Source organism: Sitodiplosis mosellana, unplaced genomic scaffold (genome assembly GCF_009176505.1).
Source record: "Sitodiplosis mosellana isolate CC-2019 unplaced genomic scaffold, AAFC_SMos_1.0 Smas_scaffold_1, whole genome shotgun sequence".
Lineage (NCBI taxonomy): Eukaryota > Metazoa > Arthropoda > Insecta > Diptera > Cecidomyiidae > Sitodiplosis > Sitodiplosis mosellana.
The window spans coordinates 3,644,267-3,661,822 of NW_022595244.1; the positions used below are offsets into that span (position 1 = coordinate 3,644,267).

At 36.9% G+C, this 17,556-nt stretch overlaps 1 protein-coding gene across 3 annotated transcripts in view; it reads right to left on the reverse strand.

The window, feature by feature from the left end:
• The window catches only part of LOC129566274 (uncharacterized), a 121,639-nt gene that overhangs the window by 70,447 nt on the left and 33,636 nt on the right, over positions 1–17,556 (reverse strand). The window contains exon 2 of one of the 3 annotated variants that reach the window (XM_055442063.1): positions 11,342–11,479. The exons of the other annotated variants lie outside the window; for them this stretch is intronic. The gene's annotated coding sequence lies outside the window, so the exon portion shown is untranslated. The remainder of the gene's footprint in view (positions 1–11,341; positions 11,480–17,556) is intronic. 3 annotated transcript variants of the gene reach the window in all.

The window sequence follows — 17,556 nt, forward strand, 5'->3', positions numbered from 1 at the left end:
GTTAGTCAAGTATGTTGTTGATGATAAGTTTTCGAGAGTTTCGTTCGATCTCCAATTTCGATATGGTAGATATTCTCCGTAAATGGATATTATGTTTTGCATCGTCTGTTGACGATGTGAGCAGTGGCGTCGACATAAAATCATCGTAATATACGATTTATTAAAGTCATTGCAGAAATTTTCGATCGTAACTCAATTTCAAATAACCAAATCATTGTCTGTTGCACAGAAATGAGCGAGTGTTTGAAGTTGATGATTTTGATGTGCGTTAAATCCGCGCTAGAAGCATCGATAAATATGTCAATAGCCTGGTTCATCTTGGCAATTTAAAAACTTTTATTGTAATCAAATTATGGCATTAAGTTTCCTTGCGAACTTCCATTAAATTTTCAAGGAAGCTGCATGTTGTTCTTGCAAATGGCGCTCAGCAATGCATGCTCACAGAAATGGTTGATGGTTTTCATTTCAACACGGAGATGGATGTTGAAAGGATGTTATTGTCAATACATGTCCGTTGTACAAACGACTGGAGCGTATGCTTTAACATTTTTGCAATTATTATTCGGGAGAAAAGTGTCAAATCCATTGATTATGTGCAGTACATGTCTTTCGACAAGCAAATTTTGCCGCTCGAACGAGAAAAAAAATGCTGCAGTAAAATTCGCTCTTTTGAAAATGCAACTGAACAAAGAAAACGAGAAGGTAGATCTGAATAAAGCAACGAATGAACGGTAAAGCGCATACATGCAGCGAACATCGTTCAGTAGTTTTGGTTTGGAAATTGTGTCACTTGCATTTCCACATGTGGTGTGTACAATTCAACGGGAGATGCATGCACGATCGACTTTCGATTTGATAGACAATTTTGGATGCCACACAATCTGTAATGTTGTAACGAGCAAATGATGACGTTGACAATGACAACGGTAAGAAAAACACTTTCAACGAATGCGTGTTCATTTTGTTGCATTAAACATGCACGATGCATCTTTTACGATGCTTTTGTGGTAGTACATCTTCAGAAGTACTATATTTTTGTTTCTCTTTCTGTTCGTTGCCAGAGAAAATGGTGTTTCGTTATATGTTATGCCGAATGCAATCCGTCGCTACGTTGTGCAACTCACTTTTTACCTTGTTATATTGCTTTTGCGAACGAGAAAAAAATTACCAACGAAACATGCAAAACCATTTCGTTTACGTTGGCAAAACTTAACACATTTTCTGCTTTCGATGAAATGAAATTTGGTTGGTATTCAAAGTAAAAAAGAAAATTGTATTTGTTGAAAGTAGGTGTAGTTTGTGGAAACGAAATGAGGCGAAAGAATTTCAAGATGGGAATTCATGATAAATAGAAGTACACTCATGCTGATGGTAACAAGCATACGAATCAGGGAAAAGGAAGTCAATTGATGTTTTCACTTGAAATGATGTCGAATTCGGCGAAGGAGCAAACCCTCCACAATAATGGAAAAGAAGAACCGAATTGCTTTCTCATTAATAAAGGTGACTTAGTGTTTGAGTATCGTCAATTTCCAATCGTTTGAACGTAAAAAGCAATTTAAATGTCAAGTGCTAAAAAATTCATCGAGGTGATTCGCATTGGAATTCACACAAACGCCACCATCCATAATGAAATTGTCCAAAAGTTTTGTTCTCTTTTCGTCTCGCATCTTCTATGCCGAAAATGAATTGTCTACGTAGCGGGCATTGCGGAAGAGAGCAAGCGAAAGAGAGGGAGATTGCGTTGATGGTTTCGTTTCTCTTGTTCAAAGGCTGTGATTGTTACCGGGGCAATCCGACAGTAACGAAAAGTATCATTTAATTTTCATTGAAAAATACGTGCAAAGGACGTTCGTTGGGCAGGCATCATTAGAAGTGGCCCATTTGTATTCACCGCACCACATTTTTTTTCTGATCGAAAATAGAGGCCGCCATTTTCGCTCTTTTTGCTCAAACTTTTCAAATTCTTTTTTCTTTCCTCTGGTGAAATCAAATCTTCGAAAGTAAATATTGGAAATGGAGAAAAGGAATTATGGTAGATACTTGACTTGTTCGTGTCATCTTCATTTTTTGTGGCTTCGTTTATGGTTTTTTCTCTCTCTCTCTCTCTCTCTCTCTCTCTCTCCTCTCTCTTGGCCTGAAAAATCATTCCTCGTCAATCGTGTCGGTCATCTATATTCATATCCAGTTACGGCTCCGAAAATAACCGAAATGATTATCCAAAAATTGTACAGTGTAATAATCTGCATGAAATGTATAGACTGTGGCCAAAGAAAAGTACGGTCCATTTTTGCGTTACTGAAGCTTGGCTCTTTTGCTGCAGGGCAAACGATTGAAATACCGCATCAACTTAATAATTGAGCTGGAGCGCTATACGCTGTGAGAGCCATCGAGTAAATTTGGCCACGAAGACACTGCGAATAACATGGAGCATTCGAATACGTCGAGTCTGCAGTGAATTGTGTTCAACTTGTGATCACTGGGAATTGCATGAATTTGCATAACTATTTGGGTGTGCCACTGGAAATATTTCATACATTTCGGCCTTCACCACTTAGGCCACTTTGAAAGATTCGGTCTCTTTCATATTACATACATTTTTTTTCCATACAATTTCAATTGTCTCTTTGATGGCAAACGATGATGACTGCATAAATATCCATAATTCTACGAGCATTACCCAAAGCAAAATGGAAGACAGTTGATATTATCCAACTATTTCAGTTGGTATTGTTTGCTGACGGAATATAATAATGGATACGAATATTCGTTTTTGCGTATAAATTCGACTTTGTTTATATGCGTTTGGTCTTTGTGTCATTATTGTTTCTTCTTTCGTTACAAGCATGCTTTGAAGAGTGCACTCGTCCAATTCCTGACGAAAATGTATGCTCTATTTTGATTGGATTTTGTGAAATGTAACAGTGAGCTAGCGCTGCTTAGCATACTGTTCGTTTTGATGTTTGCAAATGCACCATCAAAGACCACACTTCTGTTCACTCTGAGGGCGCACATCAAATTTGAAGTGCCGTGATAACAGTCGATGGTCGTTGCTTCAAATATTTACCATTGCTGTTTCATTGAATAATCCAACGAACGCTTATGCTAACTGCATCAAATGGGAAAATTTAATATTTATTATTCAATTGTGTGTCACGAACAGAAAACAACCATGATATGTATATGTGAGCACAATTCACAACCAAAATGACCTTCAACACATTCCGAATCAAATGCAGAGAATGAGGGCAAGAGAATGAATAGCAAAAAGACAAAGAGAATCAACGCAACCAAAACTTATTTAATTTGTCTGTCATCGCACGGCTAATATGATGTTGTTGCTTCTACTGTTGCACACGACGTGCTTTATAATGCTCTTCTACGAATTGTATAACTGTCATTATTTAAATCATAACAACCATACACCGACAAATGGCATGTTGACTGCAGGCTACTTTAAGTTTCTACGGAAGAAATTTCAGAATTTTGCCAAGTTTTTCCTCATTTTGTCGGAAAATCCTCAAAAAACAACCGCAAGAGGAACATTTTTCATTTGAAAAACATTTTTTAACTGTGCGTATACTTGCAAGGTATGCTCTTCAAGAATTTTCAAACCAAAAAAATAAAATTACAAATTACATTTCTAACATTCAACTCTAGAAACCTATTGCATAGCGAGCAACATCATCATCAGCAAGAACAATCCATTCGGACGTAACAAGATATTTGTTATTTTTGCGTTATATGCAAATGAATAGCAAGAATGTGCTTGTTGTCAGGGAAAAAAGATGTTGTGAAAAGTCGACGTATGTTTGTATGTTTCGAATATGATACTCGTTAGTTTCATGTTCGCTACTCCAATTTCTGGGATGTCGTTAAAGCTCGGTTTTTGAAGGGTTCCATTTTTTCCCTACAGTTCAAGTGAAAAGCAATGTAGATTTTCAGTGCATGTGAAGGGGTTTTATCGCTCACATTTTCCCGAGCGAAACTTGCGAGGAAAAAAAATACGAAAATGTGGAATACGTCTAAATGAGATGATATCGAAAATGTATGCTTGATTAAATGTGTTTTTCGCATCATGAAATGGGCACTTTTTTTTAGAACTTCGTCAATAAGATATGCAACGATAACGAACACCTCGTACATCAGCGGAAAGCTTGAAAAATGCATTCAAATTACAAATGCGAAACATGTTATTGGAGAATGCAATGCAGAAGAGAAGGAATAACATATCAGAAAACGGGTATCACATGAGACTTTGAACAAAATGTTCGTTCATCCATTATTCGGAATCTGATTTGTGATGTTTCAAACACTTCGACAATTCGGGATGACAGTTCATTCAGTAGTAATCCATTTGTGGATAACTCTCGCTTCGAATATTTTTCCTTCAATTTTTTTTCACTCTCTCAACATTTTTCTTTTTCTACGAAATTTGCAACAAAAAAGTGTTTGTGCAAGTATTAAGATTGAATACAAATTGACACCGCATAAATGCTTAGAAAAAAATGTGAACGAACATTTGTTTGAGTACAAATCCCGTTGAAAAGCTTGTAATGTGTCGAATTCGAGGAAAAAACGAATGATATGTGCCATAAAATGTGTGTCACATTTAAAATTCAAATTTTGTCATATAATTCAACCGGAAAATTCAACTACACGCGAAGTAGAAGAAAAAAGCCTCGTTCACTTCCGGAATATGTATGTCGATGAATTGGTGTGTACAGTGTGAAATTGGTAAGTTTGTATTCAAAATCTACGACAACGAAAAAAGCTTCTGTTCACCCACTTTTTCCATTAAATAAAGGATCGTACATTTCCTGAGATTAAAGTGAACAATGCTCGTATTTACACTCAAGTACATTCTATTGTTATAAATAATGAGAATGAATGCAGTAAAGTGTGTGACAGACGGAGTAAGCAGCGAAAAAAAACGGTTTAATTAATTCCGGTATTTACAGAGTGAAAGAGTAATGTAAATGAGCGTGCGCTCGTGTGCGGGAATGAGCAACGGATGCTGTTTATAATGCGATTGCAGGTGCTGGCCAAACAACTTATGTGCATTCGAGTGCGTCAAACAAAATAAGCAAAAAGTAATAGTAATATATTGCATTTAATGGTTTTTAGCCCGTGCATAGCGAGCGAGCGAGCGAGCGACTGAACGAGCGAACGAGCGTTGCTGGTGGTTTGATTTTTTTTTATTGGAATACTTTGTATGCATTTTCAATTTTTCTTATTTTCTTATTTTCTTAATAAATTGCTACGCATAAGCGTGAGGTAATTCATAAAAACCCATGCAAAAAAGGTGCCAGGGGCCAATTAGATGGTGGAATCGAAATTTTGACAGCTGAAGACGAAAAAAAAGACGTAAGTGAAAGCCATTATTATATTGTATCAAAAATACTGAAGCACGTACTCAACAATTTTATAATGATTATTCCGGTGTTCAGCGCGTGTGTCTTGCCCCCGGGGCGCATTTTCAAACATACATTTTGTAAATGCGTTCTAACAACTCGAAATTGTGGAAGCGTTATTTGTTTTTCAGACGAATGAAATAAGCGCCAGTGAGCGCGAATGTTACACAAGTTTTCAATGTGTTTTGGAAAATTACCGAAGTGGAATATGACGCAAAACCCCATTTTCAGCTACATACACACACACACACACACGGTGCAGTATGTCGTGGATCGAGTGCAGGAAAAGTGAATAATGAGAAGGAAATGGAGGTGGATGATGGGTGGAGGAGGCGCAAGGAGGAATTGCTTCAGCTATATAACATATGAGCACATAAATTTCTTTCGGTCCATAGAACATGATGGATACGTTTCTGAGATTTGATTGGTTTATACACCGTATTTGCTGAAACGCGTCGCATAAATTTTCACTCAAACACAGAAGATCGGATATTTTGTTGCTTTACAAACATTCACCATTTCTCTCAAATTAATACCAACCGATGGTTTTGGCAAGAGAATAATCAACATTTGTTCGAAACAAGAAGATGGGCTTGAAATCCCGGCTATTTAGTAGAGAGGGAAAAAATGTGAATTCATTCGTTGAAATACACATTTACATTATAGCAACAGCATTAGAGCAGATTAAAATCATCCAAGCCACTTTGTGCATTGCGTTTTTGCAGGAAATGTCACAGCGTAGAATAAAGTGAAAAAGGTTTTACGATTTTCACATGCACAACCATCGCCACATATCCAATTAATGTTTTCTCTGTAGTCTGACTTGTGTCGACTTTTCCAGCAACTTCGTTTTCACCAAAACTCATTTGGGTTTTTAGCTGCCTCTGAGAAAAAAAACGGAATGCATGTTTGTTTTTTGTTGATTTTTTTTTCATTGGGAAAGCACATACCGACAGATATTCCATTTCAATGTAAATCGAAACTGTATGTCAATTTTATGTCTCTGGTGCCCCGTTGAGGCTGTAATTTCAGTTTTGAACTAGCTAAAGCTAATGGATTGGACATTAGTTGGAAAAAGCCAGTGCCAGCGAAGCGAATCATTAGTTTAGTCCGAAAATCCATTTGAATGCTTGATGTCATACAGCATTAGTTAGCACCATAACTGTACCAACTCGCTCGCCCCAAAAGTCCAATCATCAAATGAACTCTGATAGTTTTAATACATATATTTTAATGCTCACTTTAATGCATGTTGAGACGGTCAGTAGATTGAATCAGATTTTAATTGCTTGTGATCTGATGTATGTCATGTGTTGATAATACACGCCCGAAGGAGACGGTTTTTCTGTGTCCCAGCTTTTAATTCCGACTCATCCATCCGAATATGTAGTATTTTATTTGGTCATTAAAATTTCGAAAGAACAACCATTTATATTAGATTCAACTACCATTTCCACCTCCATTACATTTATTCGCTGTGCAATTTTCACTAAAAATTATAAATACACTGGATCAACACAGTTTTATTTTCTCTTTCTCTCTCTTTCCACTAATGAAATAATTCAGAAGAAAACAATTATACAAAACACACACAAAAAATTGTTTCTCTGTGAAAATATCCCGTCGCAATGAAAAAAGGCCGAATATATATTGTTGCTTAAAAAAATTTCTTTCGGCTCCGAAATTAAAATATTTCTATGGGACATAAATAATGGAAAACAACTATGACAATAAACTTATATGATACTATTTTCCCTAGCATTCATAGCAACTGTCGGGTGTTCTGTGTTTTGCAAGTAATTTTGCTGAATGTTCTGTTTATTCTCTTTATGCTCTAATATTTTTTTTCTATTATATACGTTTGTTCGCATTTAATTTTCAAATTATACATAGCTCCACCTTTTGTCATGGTTGACAAGTATTAATGGGGATAACAGAATAATAGTTTTGTGTTGGATTTTGGGAAATAACGTGTTTTGTTGGTACATGTTTTTTCTCTCTGTTGCCGTCTTTTGAATCGGTCTCGTTGGTTGAGGATTACATGAATTGACCCAGAACACAGAGCGCACACAGCGGCAACAATGGCATTGTTAAACTAATTTACAAGGACTCAAATGGTCGGTTTGGTTTTTTCTTCGTTACTTTTTGTATATATCTTTTCGAACCCCTTCAAAATGGAATTAAGTACATTTTTGCTGGTTTCATCCATTTTCGAGAGACTGTTACCATTATTTGCCACAAAATATTCGCACGATTCATGAGCAGAATCATCTGCGTTATAGTTCTGGCTTTTTTGTGATTCTCATTGAGAATGCCATGTTATCTTGCTCTAGTTTTTAAATATAACACTCTATTATTAAAATACTTGCTATAAATAATGGTGGAAATGAGCCAACCGAATTGGCGGTTGGCAGTGCAAAGGGAATTCTCGCGGGAAATTGACATCTCTTGCGGCTCTATCTCACACACACAATGACTACATACACGTGTCGGGACAGAATGCAAGCGCAAAAAGTATGAGTCGTGATAATTATACAATCAAGTGGTCGAGGCTCGGAAAACATTTTAAAATTGGTAAATTTTCTATCTCAAACTGTTTAAAACCTAGTTTCCAAGAGCAAAAATACAGACATTTTTCTCTTCATTCAACATAAAAAAGCACACAATTAAACCGCATCAAGAGAGATCTTGAATGGCGGTATTGTTGAATTGAAATGGGCCTTGGGAAGTGACTGATTCAAATGAACAATGTACGACGACGGTGACGTGTGTCTAGCTGTGTATTAATAAAAGTCAAAAGACTTCTTATTTCTGGGTTGAATGAAGTCAACCTTAAACGGTGTATGCATTGTTTGCGCTCAAAATAAAATTCACATTTGGAGCACAGCGAGCAGAAAAAAAGACACACTATATGACTGACGCCAAAGGGTGAAAAAAGAACCAACTGACAATTCACAGTTGAGTCGCAGCCAAAAAGCTTTAGAGACTTTTTTTCTTCTTGATACAAAAAGTAAAAAAAAAGTTAAACTTAAACAAAAGCAAACGAGAGAGAAAGAAGAAAATGCCAACGGTGGCCTCAATTTATGAAATAAATGTGCCCTTTCAAAAGAATTTGCTGAAAATGTCCATTGTTTCATGGTTCATTTGTCTGGATGAGAACGCAAAGAAAAAAATGTTCTCGTCGAGCATTCGGTAAATGTGAACATTCCGAAGGTTATTCGAAAGCACCACCAACTCGAAATGAATGCCAGTCCTAGCAAACAAACAAAAGAAGTCAAAAAGTAATAAGGTTGCCTGGACTTGCTTCTTCTTTTTTTTATTGAAACATTCACTGGCATTCATTAACCAATGCATTTATTTAAAATTCATTCGATGCGCGATATATAAATCAAATTTGCAGCTCGAATTGATACCTTTTTTTCCAGATGTATATTCTTTTTCGGCAGAGCAGCTATGCGTTGCCCATATTTCTTCAAAATGAACTGAATCAGGGCTTTATTTTTTAAATTGTGCACACAGGCAGCATAAAACAATCACCAAGCAACCTCAAATCAGTTCACCGAATTTTTGATTTATTAACACGACGTGTGAACATTTTTCACAATATTCCAATGCCGGAATAATGGCTGGTGTTTACAGTGTACACTAAAACAAAAAAGATATATACTCAAAATAAAGTAGTTGTTGTTCGCATGCACGACAAAGCCATTCGAAAATAACGCGTCATTTCCGAGAGAGTTCAACGGATTCGATTTCACTGTGTGTTTTTGTTCTTGAAACACTGGGTAACTGGGTGGTTTTGTTGTTGGTGTGACGACGTTTCGACTAACATTCCAAATAACGATAGGCAATTTTAAATATTATTACTGTTATGGTTATGGGCGCTATGAGCATGCTGGCCTATTACAAAAATTGCGTTTGTATGCCAGTTGTTCGGTCTTGGTGTTTCTGCTCATCATATCTGTGATTATTATTATCGTCTCCGTGGAATTCTTTGACGGTGCCAGGCTGTGGCGCGCACATTCTCAATGTGTTAATTCACTTAATGGCGTTCGCGTGTATGCGCAATTCCATTTTGCATTCATTTGGAATCGACTAATAAAACCGAAACTCGATTGTAAGCCACAACAATAATGCCGTAGCATGACAGTATGATTTCGATTTATAACATGGTAGCAACGAAGGTAATTCACAAAATCTGCACAAAATAGCAGCAGCAGAGAGCAACACCGCATAATAAATTCATTGAAGAAGAGATGGAAATATGGTGATATTTTTTCGACGTTTCATTATATCGAATCAACGATCAATGTCGTTGTCAACTGGACTTGATTAAAGAATTCGTCGCATCAAATAGGTCTCGGCTGTTTCTCCAAAAAAAATCTTATTTTCAATTTATCTGTCGAACAAATGCCATGCAAAATGGTTTTATTTTCAAACACACGCACTCAAGCGAGGCCCTTGTCTATATGAAATTCTGACGTCAAACAGACTTCAATGGCGTCGAATGGCACGTGTTACACAAAATTACATGAAAAGAAAATTGCTCTGTTGATTTTGCTGTTAACTTTATTGTGTATCAAGTTCTTTGGGATGCATTTAAATGGGGCGTGCGTTTATTATCTGAATACAATAAATCATTCAATAAATTTAAACTCACTCTCTCATTCGGATCAAGCTTTTTGTTACTCTTTATAGCTTGCCAGGTTTTTTTTTAATTCATCGCGCTGTTTTCCATTGCTGCTGGCATTTATATAGCCATACATTTAACGAGAGTGCGAATCTAAGAAAAAAAAAAGATTGTGCCATTGGCAATGCCAACAACACACGGGCAATGAATGTCTTCGTTTCGAATCATTTTATCTCTCTCTCTCTCTCTCTCTCTCTCTCTCTTTCGCACTCTTTCTCTCGCTCTCTCATCTCAACTCGCGGCCCCGCACTCCCCATAATTTTATTTACATACACATTGTACGTGCAAACTTAGTGGCGATAGCCGTGTATCTGCATATATATGTAAATGACATAAATAACCGAACGTGTGTATGAACCGAATTCGCCAAAGTTAGGTTCAAACGGTGGTGACTTTGGTGCAAGGAAAACAAAACCCGTGTTTCAAAATGACACAAAGCCAACAGAAGAAGAAGAATAAAGTGAACAACAAATGAAAGTTGGTAGAGTCGGCTTTGAAATTGGCCGTAAATGCAAATAGCGCTTTGTTCGTTGTGCACGTAAAATATGAACGAAACACAAAGAAAAGCCATTGTTCGATATGCTGTCGGTTTCACGAGCTGAACACACCACCCTGGAATGTAATGAAGCAATTGAATAAAATTTTACTGGTTGCCAAGTTGCCTTTGAACGGCGCACACTTTTTATTTTCATCTTGTTCCCACGTAACAGCAGGTATGGGAATGTATTTTGTTTCTAGATCTTGCTGGCTGTTTTTTGGCACGCGGACGCGTGTACAGTGTACATGTATACACACACACATCGCAATTGTGTGTACAACACAAATTGACTGTATGAAAACGCGTGTTCGTCGTTCACCTTTAACCAGTTTGACGCAGTATTCTCGTATGTTTTTTCTTTTTTAATTTTAAATTTTTTTTTCCTTTTAACAGCAGCAAAAGGGAAAGAGAGAGAGAAAGCTGGTGAAGTTTCAAGTCCTGTGTTAACAACGTTAAATGGCCTAATATCCAACATAAATTTTGTATTGTGTACATTTGCCATCTACTGAAAATCGTTCAACTTTAATGATTTGACTTGGTTACTTTTTTCGTTTAACCGGGGAGTTTCTGTTATTTACTTCGTTCGGCTCTTTTGAGGAAGCGATTGCGATATTTGCCCCGTTTTTTCCCTTCATCTTTCATTCGCTTTCGCTTTGCAAAGAAATTTTGTGTGAAAAAAGGGTGTCAGGCTATGTTTACCTTGTATCGAGTGGATGAATGGTTGCGCAACGACCGGCCGGAGTGATAAAAGGTTTCAATGGAACGACAGACAAGGGTCTATTTTACCGTGTGACTTCAACTCTTTCCGCTGTGTTTGCTGAACCACTGGCATCGACACTAGAAAAACGAGATAAAAGGAGGAAGAGAAGACGATAAAAAAACAACAACATGAAAAATCTTATAAGTTAAATTCCTTTGTGTGCAATATTCAAAAGGTGGCAATATGATAGAGGTTGTTTTTATATTATTATACACTTTATGCAAATGTCATTTTTAAACGGCTTATTTCACCTCGTTGGCATTGAGAGGTATGCCATCGTGTTCGCCCAAATCGAAACATGAATCCATATCGAAAGTTTGACCTTCTGATTTCCTGTTGTGCCAACGTTTTTTTTTCTTGTGGTCAAATGAATTCGATGTACCATTTTTTTCTGTCGGGTTTGTTCGCCGCTTGGATATATATCCGTGCAAAACTATTCTTGGAATAAAATTTGGAAGAACATTTTCTAAATATTCCCAAGGATTGATTGGTGATGTGTTCATTTAATGGTGAGATTTTTTTTCTATCTCTTGCGTAGTAAGAGATTAAACGTAGAGATTAAACTACCAGATTTGACCACAAAATTCACGTAAAACGGCAAACAAATCATATATTTCACATACATTTACCATTTCCTTCATTGTAACGTATATAACGTTGTTTTCAATCGGCAAAAATGTTATATAAATGTGTGTGTACTGTGTGCTCGCTCATTCACCGTTTGTCGGGCCAACATTAAATAAGCATTCATACGACATCGATAAAATAAAATCAGCATATACATATACACAGAAAAAGTAGTCTACACCCCGTATATTGTTGTGAGTGCGCCATAATGTCGATGCGATCATAGAGATTATCATGCTCGAATTCTTACTTTGAATCGTAGCCCCTTTTTTCTCTCATTTGGAATTTGCAGCACTTTTATTTTTGCACACCACGGAACACATTCGTGTGGTTTATAAGCTCGCTCGAATTTATATTAAAAAATTCCTTACGATGCTGCAATGGAATTTTTCCTTCTCTCTCTCTCTCTCCCTATCTCGAGACAGATTAAGTGAGCCGAGAAAAAAGCGATGAAATTAATAGTCTCACATCACTGAGACAAACTGTTCCGAAGAGCTCTCTTTATTCGGCACATTTTTCTTATATATCGATTATTTATATTCAATGACTTCAATTAATAAAATCAGATTAAAATATTTGAAGCGATTAAAGTCAACACCGACGAAACCATATCACCTCTTTACCAGTCCTATCGACTTCGGAGTAAAATCTGCGGCAATATGGCTAACCGTCAATAATATTTTTCGATGGAAACGGCCTTATTTTGTTATCACGTAACATTTGAGCTGAATGATTACGAAGTGATTTTGTTGGATTTCCTATGTATTTATTCAATTTAAATTGAATATCGTCTAGATCGCCTTCGGACATCAATGCAGTTGCATAAGCGATTGAAAAAATGCCGCATGACACTTTGTCTGGTTGTTTGGTTTGTGGTATGATAAATTCAATAAACTTATGGTTCGGATATCGAAAGTCAATGATAGCTTGAGTTCTTTCACTAAGCCGTTGATCACTATAAAAACTATCATAAATACGAATTATATTTGTTTTGGCTGAGTAATGAAGACAGATGTAGTGACCGATTTCATTATAGTCTTCTTCATATAGGATTTGAATGTCATCTTGTTTCGGATCGTTGATGCTTTTATAGAAATCCTTTGTGAATACACAATTAACACTGATCATATTGTAATTGGTGTTGCTTGATACCAAATCAATGAATTTACTCATAGTATCTGTGCTTAATGACTTGGCACTTTTTATTTCACGTAGAAATGTTTTGTTGCATTTCAGATAGTCTTGCATTTTTTTCTATATCATTTTCGTATCTACATCGCGATTGATGTTCATGTTTTTGTGCACTTGATATGATTTTTTATTTCTTTTCGACCAACCATTCACTAGTAATGGAATCATACAAAAAGATTAAATTAAAAATATGCACCAAATGAAAATCGTTCTTTCAATGGAATATGGTTTTACTTTTAGCTAAATGACAATTCTTTCATTCATTTATTTATTTATTTACCGACAGCTTTGTTTCTGTTTTATTTTCACTCTGCGCATGTTGTGTATTTATTTTTAAACGCATTCTATTTATATTTTACTATTATTTTAAACCAACTCCATGTCACGGTCTTCTGTTATGCGAAATTCATGGTTCAACTTTGTTCTCACCGATTGAATTAAACGTTTACCAAGTATAGAGAAGCTCTTGGTGGACGAAATGGAGAAAGAGATAACGTTGAGTAGTGGACTATTGATGATAGTATGGAGTATACAATGTATCTAAAGCTCCCCATTCCCCCGCTCTCCCTTTTTCTTTGTCTATATTCACCATACTTCGCTAGAATTCGTGGCAAAAATTTTATCGATTTTTTTTTATTTTGAAATGGCTCTTCAGACTACAACTCTGATAAATGTAAAGTCGAGTAAATCACATTCATTTAATTGGACAAGAATAACACTGGAAAAGTCATTTTAATCTCGAACAAGTTTAGCATTATGACAAACAGTCTGATGAAATTCTTTCAGCTTTCAAACGAATGTCTATCATTTCACCAATAGATCGAATCCATGACAATCGCATTCACATTGGCCATCATGATCATAATTGTACTCGAAATAAAACATAATCAAATATCTAGCATCAATATTTCGTTCGCTTTGATAACCAACTACCTACTGCACAATAGGCAACCAAGAGTGGCTTCAATGTGAAAATAAAAGCGGAATCGTCTGCGTTTTGTCAACTCTGATGGTTCATTTGCCATGACAACGGCAACAGTGTCATTAATTTTATGTAGGGGAAATTGGGGAATTCCGGGCCACACTTTATTTTTCGTTCATAACTTTGTGATACATATACTTTTCTTGAAAATTAGAATCTCTCAGTTGTAGTACGCCTCAAATCCTACCATTTGGGTCTTCTCACTTTTAAAAATTCAACTTTGCTAAAAAAAATTTGGTGGTTGGCAAAAAAAGGACGTTTTTGATATTTTCAAAAATCATGGGGAATTGCGGGCCACTTCATCGATTGACATAAAACTGACAATATATTGGTGAAAAATGTTTATTGATCGTTCAAAATGACAAAAGAAATTATTTTAAATGAAATGAAATTGAAAAATCGTAAAATCAAGATCAAAATTAGTCCGATAATTCGCAGGTAGCGCATGTAAAAGAGCTGGTCGTCATATTGGCGCATTTCAAGTGAACTGGTTGGTCGCATGAATCGCAATGAATGGAATTATTTCGATTGAGATTCTTTGGCATGTTTTCCTTGCAAATGATGCAGATCAAAACATCTTCTTCTTCTTCTTCAGTAGAAGATTGAGTGCGCTGTTTCTTCTTTGACGTGGTTGATACTGGACGGGTTTTGCGGTTCTTTGTTGCTGGTGGTTTTGTTTTTGCATCCTTTTGTTGTTGTTGTTTTTACAATTTCTGGCTCTTGGCTTCAGCTTTCTGACGCAATCGGGCCACAACCTCTGGCGATGTTAAAATGCTTGTTTTCATTGGCTCATATGTTTAAAAAGGACCCTTAACTGATATTTTGTCGGAATATGGCTTGAAAAACATTGAATGTGCAATAAACATGCGTTTTGAACTCATCTAATGTCAAAAATGTAGTGGCCCGTAATTCCCCAGAAAAAATGGCCCGGAATTCCCCAAATGCTCATAATTACAAGATGGTTGCGCATGACTCACTCAATGTATCTTTATGCAAAATTCCTTTTGTGAGGCGAGAGAATAATGACACACCATAAAAAAACATACTTACCTGAATTTATTATCGAAAAAAGGTCGTTTAAAATATGCAAACACGATGATCAGAAAAAAATATTTTGGAATTTTTGTAAATGCACTTATTGCAGAGAGCTCACAGCACGTGTTCACGCGTCGAGTATTGATAGGAAACTGATATTAGGCTAAGACAAGACAAATGAAGCAATTTTGACTTGTCTAACTATTCAAGTGACAGAGAAAAGTCGGGTGGCCCGCAATTCCCCATGGCCCGGAATTCCCCAATTTCCCCTATATTTGTCAATGAACTGGTTGGTGGCTTGTTCAAATGTTCGATGTGCGTTTCAGTTTCGGTTTTTCGCCACTGCTTTTGTTTATCTACATCATTTACAAAATGTTGGCTCAACATTGGGTGGCGCGTGGTGATGCCACAAAAATTTATGATAAATATTACGCAAACGAAAGAGTCTCATCGTTTATTCGGTTTGTGCGAAATTATTTTCATCCATGGCACGTAAAAACGTACTTTCTCATAACGGGGTGAAGAGACCGAGTAATAAGCCGAAAACAGCATTAGTCTATCGTAGGCCCAAGATATGCGCGTTCGAGGGTTAGACAATTATTTTTGCACTGATGAAATATTATCGTACGCACACCACACCGCACAATACCACGTCACATCACATAGGCTCATCCACGTCGTCCATTTGAAATACCAAATCTAAATCATTCCACTGCGGCAATATTATTTTGGGCAAAACCTCATCATTGTCTCTCGCACACAACGAGAAGGTTGGGCGCAATAAAACTCGTATCTTAGCTCATCATTCTCGAAACTTCATCTGAATGCATAAGCACGAGCACATATGAATATCGCATGCTCGCCCATTTATTCAATTCAAAACATATGAAGATAATCCAAAGACATACAGCGCATTCTAAAACAATTCATTTCCTTGACGTTTTATTTTTCTTGCTCCACTTGTGTGCTTTGGTCAATGTCACCGCCGCTCAAACCAACCATGGCTGATGACATCAAACATACACGCTGAACTTCGTTTGTTTGCGCTTTACATCAGCAACTAACGTTGACATGAGAACTATTCACGAGACTCGGGGAATATTCGAGAAAGGACAAAGACAACAACAAAATTATGATGCACGTATCAAAAACGGAACTATTCCCCAAGCGAAAGTGATTGTTTTGTATGCATCTATGGTGTGAGCAACACAAGCAAAAAGTATTTAGACCGAAAACAACGAGGCATTTTCGTAATCGTTGATGCTGGTGATGTGTTCGCGTATAAGTGAAGCATTTGAGTATGTGTGTTGTGTGTGCATCACCCAAACAGTAGCTATAACAATGCGATGGGATGCGATACGACGCAGTTTCTCTTTATCAAACCATTGTGATATTAATAAATCAAATTGCTGTATTATAAACAATATAAATCATCAGCGTGTGCTGGCTGCTGCGAGCTCCCAGATTGCACACATTCACGTTGTGATCAGTTTAAGTTTTCAATGCGAACGGGCCGGGCCACATTTGGACAAGCAAATTTGAAGAGCACTATGCGTACGAGTCTGGCATATTTAAATAGCTTCAGACACACGAGATATCCTCGCAATCGTTTCCATTATCTTCGTTAAATGGATGTGAAGGTATTTGACGTTGGAGCTGATGTGTCAGAGCGAGAGAAAGAGAGAGAGCAAAAAATTATGGAGTGGAGAAAGGGGGATCAGAGACGAGTGGCGAATTCAATTCAACAATATGAAAAAGAGGCGAGAAAAAGTGAAAGCGGCCGCTTTGATTATCGCCATCGTCACTGTCAACAATGAATTGACACAGGCCACAGTGAATGTCCTGCAAAATAGACAACAAAATGATCGATCCAATGAAAACTGTAATCTTTCACCCGGCTTATTCAGCGTTTGCCGTTTAATAGCTGTGACGTGCGTTTTGTTCGTGTTTTGCGCATACACACACTTTCCTATAATTTCAACCGTCTAGAGTGCGGTATGATACTCCCTGCTGTGCTAGAGTACGTTTTTTTCTCTGTAAAAAAATATCGAATCTCAAGCACGACGACATTTCTATTGTTTCTTGTCAATGCTCAGAACAAACGAACCGCAGCTAAATTTGACCCGAAGTTTTGATGTTTGTCACACAAATGAATTCATCTCTTCGCTGTAGATATTTTCATATTTGCTGTTTCACGGCGCGTATATCGCCATCCATCGTCGGTTTCATCACTTTTATTTCCCTTTTCGCTTAGTGATCTCTCGCTCTCTCCCTCTCTCTCTCTCTCTCTCTCTCTCTCTCTCTCTCTCTCTCTCTCTC